The 12,540-nt window shown below is 44.1% G+C and overlaps 1 protein-coding gene across 2 annotated transcripts in view; it reads right to left on the reverse strand.

The window, feature by feature from the left end:
- MAP3K9 (mitogen-activated protein kinase kinase kinase 9) overlaps positions 1–12,540 on the reverse strand; it is an 83,201-nt gene that overhangs the window by 61,078 nt on the left and 9,583 nt on the right. The window lies entirely within an intron of this gene.

Below are 12,540 nucleotides of genomic sequence, written 5' to 3' on the forward strand. Positions count from 1 at the left end.
ATTCATGGTCCATCCAACCGAGAGCCAGGCAAATAAGGCCAGACTCACAAGTTAGAATCATGGGGCAGAGATGTGTTCAATGGCCAGAGGAGGATCCTAAAGTAATTCCAAATTAGGTGGACTTGATATTAGGCAGAGGGCTCATATGGTCCACTGCAACACTTCTCAAATCCATTTTTTCCTCCCACTCATTGTCTTTACACAAATCAGCCCACAAATTTCCTGCTTAAAATTCCATTTTAAAAAATGTTTCCGTTGGGCTGAAGGTGCAGGATTCTAGTCCTTGTCCCCTTCCCTGTCCTCCTATCACAAAAGCTCAAAAGTACCAGTAGCAACAGAGTCAAAATTCTCTCTGTGAGGCAGCAGAAGGGGACAGCTGGGAAGCTTCACTTATAAGAGATCTGTGTGTGCGTGCTCAGTCACGTCTGACTCTCTGTGATCCTATAGACTGTAGCCCTCCAGGCTCCTCTGTCCATGGAATTTTTCAGCTAAGAACACTGGAATGTGCTGCCGTTTCCTCCTCCAGGGGATCTTCCCGAGCCAGGGATTGAACCCGCATCTCCAGCATCTCCTGCATCGGCAGGTGGATTCTTTACCTGTAAGGGTTTGGGTGCTACTCCCTCAGCGATCAGTCCTAATCAGGGCAGTAAGTAATGAATGGTGAAAAGTCTACAGCAAATCCCCTACATGCAAACCTTCAAGGTGCCAACTTTCAAAGATATGAACATGTATCTGGTTCCAGCAAGGAACCAGAACCTGTGTCATCAGCATCAGGTGTGACTGAAATTGCAGCTTGCCCTCCATCTCCTACAGCTGAGGATTCTTCAGCCCTATTATCTTCCACCTCCTTTCCCAGGTCCAGCCAGTAACTCTTCTTGCCCGTGTGCTTGATGCCAGACCCTGTATCCTAGCTGTTCTACTTTTCAAGGGACTGTACTATAAGATTAAAAAGCATGATTTTTTGTGCTTGTCTTTTATATACTATTTGTATGAAAAGTATTATAAACCTATTACAGTACAGTATTATATAGCCGATTGTGTTAGTTGGGTAACTGGGCTAACTTTGTTGGACTTAAAACTGGCCTTACAAACGTGCTCCCGGAAGGGAACTCATTCATACATAGGGGACTTACGGTGACTTCTTTTTCACAGTATTAATCTAAGAATATAAGCGGGTACCACAAGGCATGCCTAGCAATCTGTCTTCCATGGGGCATGGAACTGCCATTCTGCTGCAACACGGTCCGTCTGGTTACACACTCAGCTGCAAAAGCAGTGCCCCAGGAAGGCCTGCTTCCCTCCCAGATGACACGGAGCTAGGAGTTGTGACATCTGAACGACCACGAAGGGCTGTGCCATTAACAAATGTGTCCAGACACTTTCTGAATGTCTACATTACTCTTCTGGTTAGAAATTTTTAAATTCCATAAACAAGCATCTGTGAACTTATCTGGAAATCTACAGACTCGTCCCTTGTTTAACCAAACACAAAACCATAACACAAACATAAGCAAAACCAAGATAAAACCAATAGAGCGGAAACTTTCAGAGGCGTCAGAGGCCCCTGAGCTGAAACACTGCAGGATCACCTCCCTGCAACTCCAGATGTGGGGACAATCCACCCCACAAAGCCACAGGATTTGAGTTCAGTCACCATCATTCTCTAGTTCTGTTCTTGGGCAAGGCATTAAACCTCTCAACCTCAGTTTCCTCTCCTATTAAATGGGGGTGATCACCACCTCTGCCTGGAGTACTTAGATACTGTTCCAAATCAAACCCTATAGCACCAAATACAAAATATGATTATTCTCCATCCTAACTCTAAGAATACTGGGGGGTGGGGAAAGTAAAGGGACATGTACTGCTTCATCATGAATAACAAGCTAAGGGAACAAAATCAGATAGTGCCACAGCACATTAATCATCTTAAATCACCGTAGAGAAGCTTTTACTGGGAAAACCTAAGTTGATTTTCCATTACCATCCATGGGACTTGATGGAGTATCCTTCCATGTCACCAGCTGCTATGCACTTGGGACAGACAAGTAATTTAATCCAAATAATTAGGAAGGGTAGGTCTCCTATGGCATTGGGGGTAGGGAGGGGAGAAAAATTGCCAATGGTAATGAGATTACTGATCCACCCCTGAGTCTCCTATATCTAGGTTCAGGTAGCCAGGAGTTCACTGCTTAAGATATAAAAATGTTTTTCAATCTGATTAAAAAACTGGCCAGGATAGAAATTTTTGCTAAGAAGATACACAGATGGCCAACAGGCACACAAAAAGCTGTCCAACATCACTAATCATCAGGGAAACGCAAATTAAAACCACAATGAGGCATGACCTCACACATGTTAGAAGGGCTACTACTGAAAAAAACAAGAAACAATAAGTGTTGGTGAGGATGTGGAGGAAAGGGAATCCTTGTGCACTGTTGGTGGGAATGTAAATTGGTGCAGCCACTATAGAAAACAGTATGAGGTTCCTCAAAAAAATTTTAAATATAGAAGTACCTTATGATCCAGCAATCCCACTTCTCGGTATATATCCAAAGGAGATGAAATCACTACCTAGAAGAGTTATCTCCACTTCCATGTTCACTGTAGCATTATTCACAATTAGCAAGTTACATAAAAAACTATGTGTCCGTCTTTGGATGAACGGATAAAGACGAAGTGTATATATATTATGGAATATTATTCAGCTATGAAAAAAGAACCCTGCCATTTGTGACAACATGGATGGACCGTGAGCGTATTACACTAAGTGAAATAAGTCAGAAAAAGACAGATACTGTATGATCTCTTTACCCGTGGAATCTTAAAAAAAAGTCAAAGTCATAGAAACAGAATAGAATGGTGGTTCCCAGGGGCTCAGAGGTGGGAGAAATGAGATGCCAGTCAAAGGGTACAAATTTCCAGTTATAAGATAAATAAGTTCTGGGGATCTAATGTACAGCACGGAGACTATAGTTAACAACACTGGATTATATGCTTGAAAGCTGCTAGGAGAATAAATCTTAAATGTTCTCACCGCACAAAAACACGGTAATTATGTGAGGTGATGGATGTGTTAACTACTCCTATTGTGGTGATCATTTCGCAATATTTATGCGTGTCAGGTAATCATGTTGTACATCTTAAATGTACGCAATGCTATATGTCAATTATATCTCAGTGAAACTGGGGGGAGAAAAGAAGAAACAAAGATTTTTTTACTGTTTTTTTCCTCCTGAAAATTAAACCACCTAGAAAAACAGTGAATACTGTTATCCTTCTACAGAACACCGAGAAGAAAATGACCAAATTCACATTGGCAAGCAGGAAAGACAGACTTCATTCCTCGGCTCTGACCTCTGGGTCCTGTAAGTTAGTCATTGCTGATTCCCTGGTTTGTGTCAAGAGCCTCATGCCACCACTGCCCACCACACTGGCTGGAAAGCCAGGCAAAGTAACTGGCCATTGTCAGGTTCTGGGAGTGGCTGAGAGAAAGAACACAGTCATGAGATTCAGGAACCCCAAGTACATGGCTTTAGGCAAGCCACTCAACTTCTCCAGGTCACAAAAGAAGGCTCCTTTAAGCTCCAACCTTACCAATAGACACTAGAGAAAATCAGGATCACTGGAAACTGAAGACTATCTCTATTTCAGTCAACCATGGCCCTTTGCCCTTCCTCTTGGATTCTGAAGATTAACAGAAGGCAGGAACAAAAAAATATAGTAAGTATCCAGACAGTATGTGAACTATGACTATAATGGTAGGAGAAGATGAGGTATATTGAGCAAATCATATATAACCATTAAAACAGCCAGATTTGCACAGTGGAATCCGGGATCACTTTTTTTTTCAATCATCATCCTTCTTCCTGTTACACTGCTGTATCAAGCACGTCAGGTTGGAAACAAGTCACCAGGATTTGCAGGGAAAGGTCTTACCTACAAGATTCATCACTGACTCACCCTTGCCCCAAGTTTGGGGTGCCCCAACTCTGCTCCCAGGGATGGGCAGACAGACGGAGCCTTCAGAGGTGGGCAATTCTGGAGGCAGACATTAGGCTTCTGACTTTCCAAGCAACTTCAAGGAACCCTTTCCTTAGGGTTCCAAACTCCCCAAAAGTTTATGAAATGGCTATATAAAAGCCGAGGCTAGACAACCATAGGGCAGCTCACCCAGTAAAGGAGTTTGAGTCCATCCAGACAGGAAGTAGGAACAGAAAAGGCAAGATTTCACAGCAAAATTGGAACTGCTGCCAAACATCTGGACTGCCATATGTAAGTCCTATGTTAGGCAGGGTTGGGGAGTGGGGGAGGTAGGAGCAGGGAAAATGGAAGAAGGAAAAACAACAACACTTCTGCTGTCAAGAATCCTAGTGGGTGGGGTATAATTTAGGAGACTGGGATTAACATATACACACTATATATAAAACAGATAACTAACATGGACCTACATAAATATTGGTTCTCTAGTGGTTAGGACTCTGCTTCCACTGCTGAGGAACTAAGATCCCATGTCACATGATTTACCCCCCCACCCCAAAAAAACTTACTGAAAAAAAAATCTATAGTGCAATTGGAGAAAATGTAAATAAAATACTGAAAATACAAGTATAAGACAAATCATACTCAAAAGTACAAGATCACTAATTGTGGATGTAAATACCAAGGGAATATAGCTGCTGGAATTACAGTACTACTGATCAGTAGATGTATGCACCACTTACTATGTGTCGGGCACTGCTAAGAGATACACCTACCTGATTTTATTTAATCCTCACTTCTACCCAGTAAAATGAGGGAGGTGGGATTATGATTATTCCCATTTTACATTTGCAGAAACTAAGAGAGTACATCCTTTCCTGAAGGTCCCAGCTAGCATCAGAGCGAGGACTCAATGAATGTCACCCAGAACTCACGTGGGTTCATCTCCAGTGGAAAAGGGGGTTCACCTCTCAAGTGTAGGCTCTAAAGGAAGAGAGCTTGGGCATTGTCTGGAGAAGGTCTCTGGGGGCAAGGGGATTCATGCACGGGAAAAGGCACAGGGCTGGAATCTGTGATGATCAAAACCACAAACATTTCTTGAGGACCTTTTAAGTGCTGGGCACAACCAGATTTGGAAATAAAGCTGCAATACCGAGAAGGAAAAGAGGTACTCATACTCCATTCTCCTTCCAAAAGAAGGCAATGACACTCAAAATAAAATCTCTTTTGCCCACTCTGAATATTTCAGGGTCTCAAAAGAGACCACACCACAAGAATGCTACATTGATTTGGGGAAGCCGGGAGGGGGATGCAAGAAAGGGCATTCCCTTTGACCTTGGCAGCAGACGAAAGAGCGAGAGAAATATATTGCCTTCCTCCTGGGGCTAAAGCATTTTAATTATCAGCTGAGAGGCCAGCAGAGCCATAAAACTGGCCAGCTGTCCCATTCAATCAGGCCAAAGGCCATAACAAGACAAGGCGGCGTTCTCAGGGGGCCAAGCATCGCGAGTTAAGGCTGGGTCTGGAGACAGCAAGAGGCCCGCACACAGCAGGAAGGAGCGGCTGGGGACCGATGCCTTCCGTGGCTTCAGCTGAAACAAATCTGCCCGTTTCGGTGGAGAAGGAAATGGCAACCCACTCCAGTATTCTTGCCTGGAAAATCTCATGGACGGAGCCCGGTAGGCTACAGTCCATGGGGTCACAAAGAGTCGGACACGACTTTGTGACTTCTTTGTTTTTGGTGAGAGGGATAAAACTACCCCTGGCTGACTTGGCAGAAAGCAGGGCTTTCTGGCTGCCCAAATCCCCATACTACTTTAAAAAGGAAACCCAACTAGAGCCTGTGTATACCTAAAATAACAAGGGATAGAAAGAGCGGGGAAAGGGGCAGCCCTTCACCGAATGTGGTTCCAGGTGATACCTTCATGGTAAGTTTCTTCAGTCATGTCCGACTCACTGCGACCCCATGGACTGTAGCCCACCAGGTTCCTCTGTCCATGGAATTCTCCAGGCAAGAATACTGGAGTGGGTTGCCGTGCCTTCCTCCAGGGGAATCTTCCCAACCCAGGGATTGAACCCACGTATCTTACATCTCCTGCATTGGCAGGCAGGTTCTTTACCACTAGCACTACCTGGGAAGCCCGGATGATACTTGGCGCACGTCATTTCAGGCCATCTTAAAACAGCACTACTCTCTTTTGTCTTGTCCATGTGTTACAGATGAGAATCCTGGTGCTCCAAGAGACACGCCCAACATCAGGGGCACAAGAAGTAGCCTAAATCCGAGTCTCTCTGACTCCCAGGCAGTGTTCCTTCCGTGAGACCACATGGCTCCCAATGTCAAGCTTAAGGGGGAAATGCTTACTTCTCAAAATCTTCGAGTTTCCAACAGAGAGCAAAAATCCTGGGAAAGTTAGGAAAGAAGGCCAAGTGTGATCCACAGCCTTAACATTTCTCATTTCTGTGTCTCATGGCCACTTCTAGTGTGCTGCACAAGCAGTCTCCCGCACTTTTGTGGGTGATGGGCACAGAGGCACAAGATTAAAACCACTTAAGTGGTCTAGAGGGCTTCCCTGGTGGCTCAGTGGTAAAGAATGCCCCTCCAATGCAGGAGACATGGGTTTGATCTCTGGGTGGGGAAGATCCCCTGGAGAAGGAAATGGCAACCCACTCCAGTATCCTTGCCTGGGAAACCCCTTGGGCAGAGGAGCCTGGCAGGCTACAGTCCATGGGGTTCGCAAAGAGTCAGACATGACTTAGTGATTAAACACCAAGTGGTCCGGAGCCCTGCCTGAAAAAGCCGTGTGTTGTTGATTGAGAGGAGTGGGTGAGAAACCAGCCACAGAGCTCTGACAGGCCAGGATGCCCCCTCGCTCAGCTCCAAGGACAGAGGTGGCCTGTGATGAGCTGCATCCTGCTTCCAGGAGGAAGGAGGCTGCCCTTGGTATATTCTAAGTCCCTGGCATGATTCATGTGGCCGGAGCATCTTGTCTCAGCAAGGCCATCTGTCACGCTCCGAGCAGCGAAGGGGGAAGGGAGAACCTGTGGGCTCTGGTCAGCTGTTTCCCTGCTGTACTGCTTGGTGAAGACTCCCCATCGGGAGCTCTGGCCCCTGCAATGAACCCAGGAAGCGGGGAGCCTGGGTGCACTGTAGCCTGACTCATATTTAGACAGAGGGTAGGGTCATCATCCACCCTCAATACACACACATTCACACTTTAGATCGTAATGTCAGCCCCGGGAGGGAGGGATTTTAGAGACCATCTCATCCAAACCTCTCATTTCACAGATGAGGAATCTGAGGCCCAGAGAGATGATGAGATGTGCCTGGGGCCACCCAGCCCGTCTGCCCAGGGGGTACCTGGTCAGTGCTCCTTCCACTCCCCCATCCTCTTCTTACCCAGATGCCCAACTAAGAAGCTCTCCTTTCGCCATAACCTTCTCTGAGCCTCAGATGAGTATAAGCTGTAACCCTCTTCTCCCAAAATTAGTATGAGCTGTAACCCTCTTAGTTGGGCATCTGGGACCATGCTTGTACCGGGCTGGTTTTAGGTCCTTCTCTGTGACCCCAAAGGGAACTCCTTGAGGGCAGGACCATGTCTGTTATAGTCCCAACACCAAGCACTCAAAATCACACGCCAACGAGAACCATCTCTGCACAGGAGATGGTCACGTCCAGGTGAAAGGGGGAAAGCAAGGCTTCCAGGCAAAGTTAAAGAACTGAGAGGTACACGGGGCCTGCAGTTCAGACCTCCCAGCCTAGCCCACTGAGTCACACTCACCTGGATGGTTATTTGCTTCATTTCTGCTTTATTCACTTGTGTATTTATTTTGACTTGCAGAATGTGTCTCTGTACCCACAGAAAATGCAACCCATCCACTGAACACAATACTTTAGGACATGCCTGGCAGCTGCTGGCTAACCTTAGAAAGAGACTCCTGCTTAGCACTGACTCCAGAGACAGGCTATCAGGAAGTGGCCAGATGTGACTTGAGTACAGGAAAATGAGTAGGATTTGGACAGGTAGAGAGATGAGGTGAGGGTACCTCCGAAAGCAAGCTTGTTCCCACAGCAACAGTAAGTGTGATGAGGGACCAGTGGGTGGGAAGTAATACACAGTATATTCCAGGGGAAAGATGAAACTGGCCTGGCTAAAGGGAAAACGCCTTCAGAGGAAGAAGAGGGAGATAGGACAGCAAAGACCCATGAGAAGTTCACATTTAAAAAGAGGAAGGCTAGCTGAGTTTAAGCTGACATTTGAAAAGGCGTGGCTAGTCCCAAACCAAATCCAGTTCATCGCTCACCTCTGCTCTTTCAGCTATGAAATTAAGAAAGAAATTAAGAATGAGTTCTCACAGGTTAATGACATGTGGACGCTAAGGCCCAGTGATCAGAGTAATGTTATTCCTAATTATATAAAACAAAAGCACTACACGAAATAAGTATCAGGGCAGTGAAGCACCCCAGCTAACCCTCAGCAGAGTGCAGATAACAGTGCAGCCATGAGGAGTCAGGCCTGGTCTCAGGACTCGCAGTGAGAACCTAGAGAAATGGCTGCCCATTTTGAGCCTCTGCTTCCTATTTGTAAAATAAAAGACACAGTCTTCACTCTGCAGCATTGCTGTGAAAATTAGATAAGAACCCACATAAAATGCTTAGATAGGGCCTGACCAAAAGAGAACACTCAATAAGCATTAATTGCTGGTTATTATTATTATTATTATTATTTAGAGGTTTGGTGATGATGATTATATACGGGTTTGGTTTAGTTAATATACTGTATCTAAATACTGTACTTGCTGTTGTTGTTTAGTTGCTAAGTCATGTCCAATTCTTTTGCGACCCCATGGACTGTAGCCAGCCAGGCTCTTCTGTCCATGGGATTTCCCAGGCAAGAATACTGGAGTGGGGTTACCATTTCCTTCTCCAGGGAATCTTCCTGACCCATGGATCAAACCTGCATCTCCTGCTTGGCAGGCAGATTTTTTACACTGAGCCACGTGGGAAGCCAAAATACTGTAGTGGAAAACTGTAAAACTTTTAAATATCTTGTGGTAGAAGAGTATTTACTTAATAAGAAAGTGGTCACAATTTAGCAAGTTGGCAGTGGGGAGAGAAAGCATGCTACAAGCCATGTTCAGTTCAGTTCAGTTCAGTCGCTCAGTCATGTCTGACTCTTTGCGACCCCATAAACCGCAGCACGCCAGGCCTCCCTGTCCATTACCAAGCCCCAGAGTCCATCCAAGCCCATGTCCACTAGGATTTCCTGTGTAAGATTTGGGGCTTCCCAGGTTGCTCTAGAAGTAAAGAACCCGCCTGCCAGTGAAAGAGACATAGATCAATGTAAGAGACGCAGGTTCGATCTCTGGGTTGATCTCTGCCAATGTTAGAGACATGGGTTTGATCCCTGGGTCAGGAAGGTCTCCTGGAGGAGGGCATGGCAACCCACTCCAGTATTCTTGCCTGGAGAATCCCAAGGACAGAGGAGCCTGGCAGGCTACAGTCCACAGGATCACAGTCACACACAACTGAAGTGACTTAGCACACACGCACAGTTAAGATTCAGGGGTGAAAAGAAATATGCAAAAATGCAAAAAAAAAAAAGGAAAAACACACACTGCATTTAGCTCTATGTTCTTCCATGTTTTTTAATGGGAGGAAAGAAGTTAATAACAAAAGTAATACCACTACCTTCACTTTGAGCAAGGCTTTTCATTTTCTATCACCTGATTTTTATACTAATTTTATTTTTAATAGCCCCTATTAAACTGTTATTTTGCCAAATGCCCTTAAGCCAAAAACCTGAAATCCACTTACCTACCCCCAAAAGGACAATCTTTCCACTAAAAGACCATCTTTCACTAACATCTTTGCTAACAATCAAGTGGCTGGTTTTCCCCAGTGTGAGGAGCAGAGACACATAAATCCACTTTTATAGCCAGGACTTCAGTGAGTAGTTTCAAGAAGAGATGTTTAAGTTAATGATGCACTGCGGTAGCATAGTAGAAACCATCCCTTAAATCAGGAGTCTGAGCCACACATCCCAGCGCCTGGCTAACCTTGCTTTATTGGCTGTATAATGCTAAAAATCTAATAAACATCTAAGAGAACACTTCTTCCCAATGCATGTCCCCAGATTTCATGCTAAGACTGCCAGCAGAGTTTCCCCACCATCCACGTTCCTCTCTTCCTTGGTAACAGACCCTGATTATTAGCCAGGCTCCACGCCAACCCAGCATAAAACCCTCCACCGCCCCGTGGCCCCTGCGCTAGCCATGGCTATGGGACTCCATTCTAGCCACTGAATACACACAGATGTGTTGTGCTGGATTTCTAGGAAGCTCATGGGAGACGACTCAGCCACAGGAGCAGCTTCCTCTGTGCTTCTGCTTTTCCTGCTCCTTCAGGCCTGTGACTCTGACCAAATAATTGGCATTTCAGAAATCATCTTGGATCCTAAGGCAACCCTGAGATGCAGTAAAGAGATGTGGAGATGCTTTAAACACCCCTGGCCTTCTTTCCAAACACAAATGAATGTATACCTTGTTTTAGTCACTGTTACTTTGTTTTGTTTTTTCAAGTTATGTGCATTAAACCAAAACTTACTTCAGATGATACATGAACAACCTAAGATAGTCTATGCTACAAATATGTCATAAATAGCACAGGACTTTTTTAAACAGATGATCAGAAAAATAAATAAATAAATAAACAGATGATCAGGATATATAAAACCTTTTAATAAATTACTTTTTTACTAAACCTTTTGTAACAGATTTTATCACCAGCTATTTCCTTTTTTCCACAAGACAGCCCCCATGTATACCTTATTCTTTTCTCTAGGTGTTCAAAGTCAACTAACACATATAATTCACAGAATTCTGCCCTCACATGACTATAAACAAAATGAAACTTTCTGGAGCTTCTAATAAAAACCAAGCGAAACAGCATCTCCAAGTATCCCCAGGATCCCCAAGTCTGCAAAACACAAAGAACTTACAACTCTCATTCTGCAGGTAAAGAAATGACGTAACATTTCTAAAATGATTTTCAAGTCGGTACACGCAGCAATGGAATAAGAACAACAGCGTCATCAGGGTTCATATTGGATAAATTCAATCACGGACAAACAGCCACCCACAGACAAATACCAAGGAGTCACCCCAACTCACATGTGAGATCTACAGCAGGCATCAACATCAGCACCAGTGGACTATGCACATTTCAGGGCATCAACTGTCTTGCTGGGTAAGGTCCTTTAAAATAGTACCCTATGTATGCCCTGTCACCATACACTGTACCTAAAGGTCCCCCTCGGAAATCCTAAAACCCACATTAGGACAAGGACCAGGGTTTTGTCTCCAAGGAGACAGAATGACACTCAGGTCCCCTGCACCTCCTTAGCAAGTTAGTTTTCCCTTCATAAGAGTCTAGATTTCCGTGCTCGCTTCGGCAGCACATATACTGAAAGAGTCTAGACTTCCAAACATAAATCAAAAAATGTAAAACCTTGTATCTGCAGCTTGAAATTATACCCAGATGTAAAACTTCATAGAGGAAATTATTAACTTTTACAATCACCCTAGACCAAGTTTTAAAATGGGCTCAATTATGTAAGATTAGTGCACAATGCCTGGTTCACCCAGCATGATAAGGATATAAGAATGCATTTTTTAAAAATTCAGCTTCTATATCACGTTTTCTACCAACACATCTGCTTATTCTCACTCCATCATCCAAAGCAATTTCTAGGTAGAAATTTTTTTTTTTCTTAAAAAGGAAGTCAGCAGAAGTTTTAACTTATTTTATACATTTAAAAAGCTTTTCCTGGTGGCTCAGATGGTAAAGAATCCATCTGCAATGTAGGAGACCTGGGTTCAATCCCTGGGTTGGGAAGGACCCCTGGAGGAGGGCATGGCAACCCACTCCAGTATTCTTACCTGGAGAATCCCCCCCCATGGACAGAGAAGCCTATAGTCCATGGAGTTGCAAGGAATCAGACACAACTAGGCGCACACACACATACACATTTAAAGAACAGAATTGCGCAGGAGGGATGACAATAATCATATAGTAAAGAGATAGAATAATGGCAGAAGGAAAAGAGAAACCAGATTTACTTTATGGAACTTAAATCCTTCACATGCATTATATCCATAATACATATCTAATGCTCCATACTCTCACCAGGGGGAAATCTGCTCTTACTAAAGGGGAAGAGGATACATGTAGATGAGGTAAGGGTAACAAATGCTATTTTAAAGTAAGCTGGAAAGTGTATTTCTGTATATATGGGCCATATATGCTTTTTAAATGTCTGGGAAAACATGCCAAATGCAGTATATACACTTCCAGAAGGAAAACATTATCGGTGATCCTTCTTTCTGTTTATCTACACTTCCTAATTTTTGCAGAACAAAAGTACTTACTACCTACATTATTTAAAACGTATTTTTTAAAGTTAACAGATTCACAATAGCATCAACACAAAAATAAGCCACATCTGGAACAACCAGGAGGAAAACAAGGTCTAAAGGATTTCTGGGCTCAAAGCTGAAGGA

The sequence above is a fragment of the Cervus canadensis genome, chromosome 6 (genome assembly GCF_019320065.1).
Source record: "Cervus canadensis isolate Bull #8, Minnesota chromosome 6, ASM1932006v1, whole genome shotgun sequence".
Classification (NCBI taxonomy): Eukaryota; Metazoa; Chordata; class Mammalia; order Artiodactyla; family Cervidae; genus Cervus; species Cervus canadensis.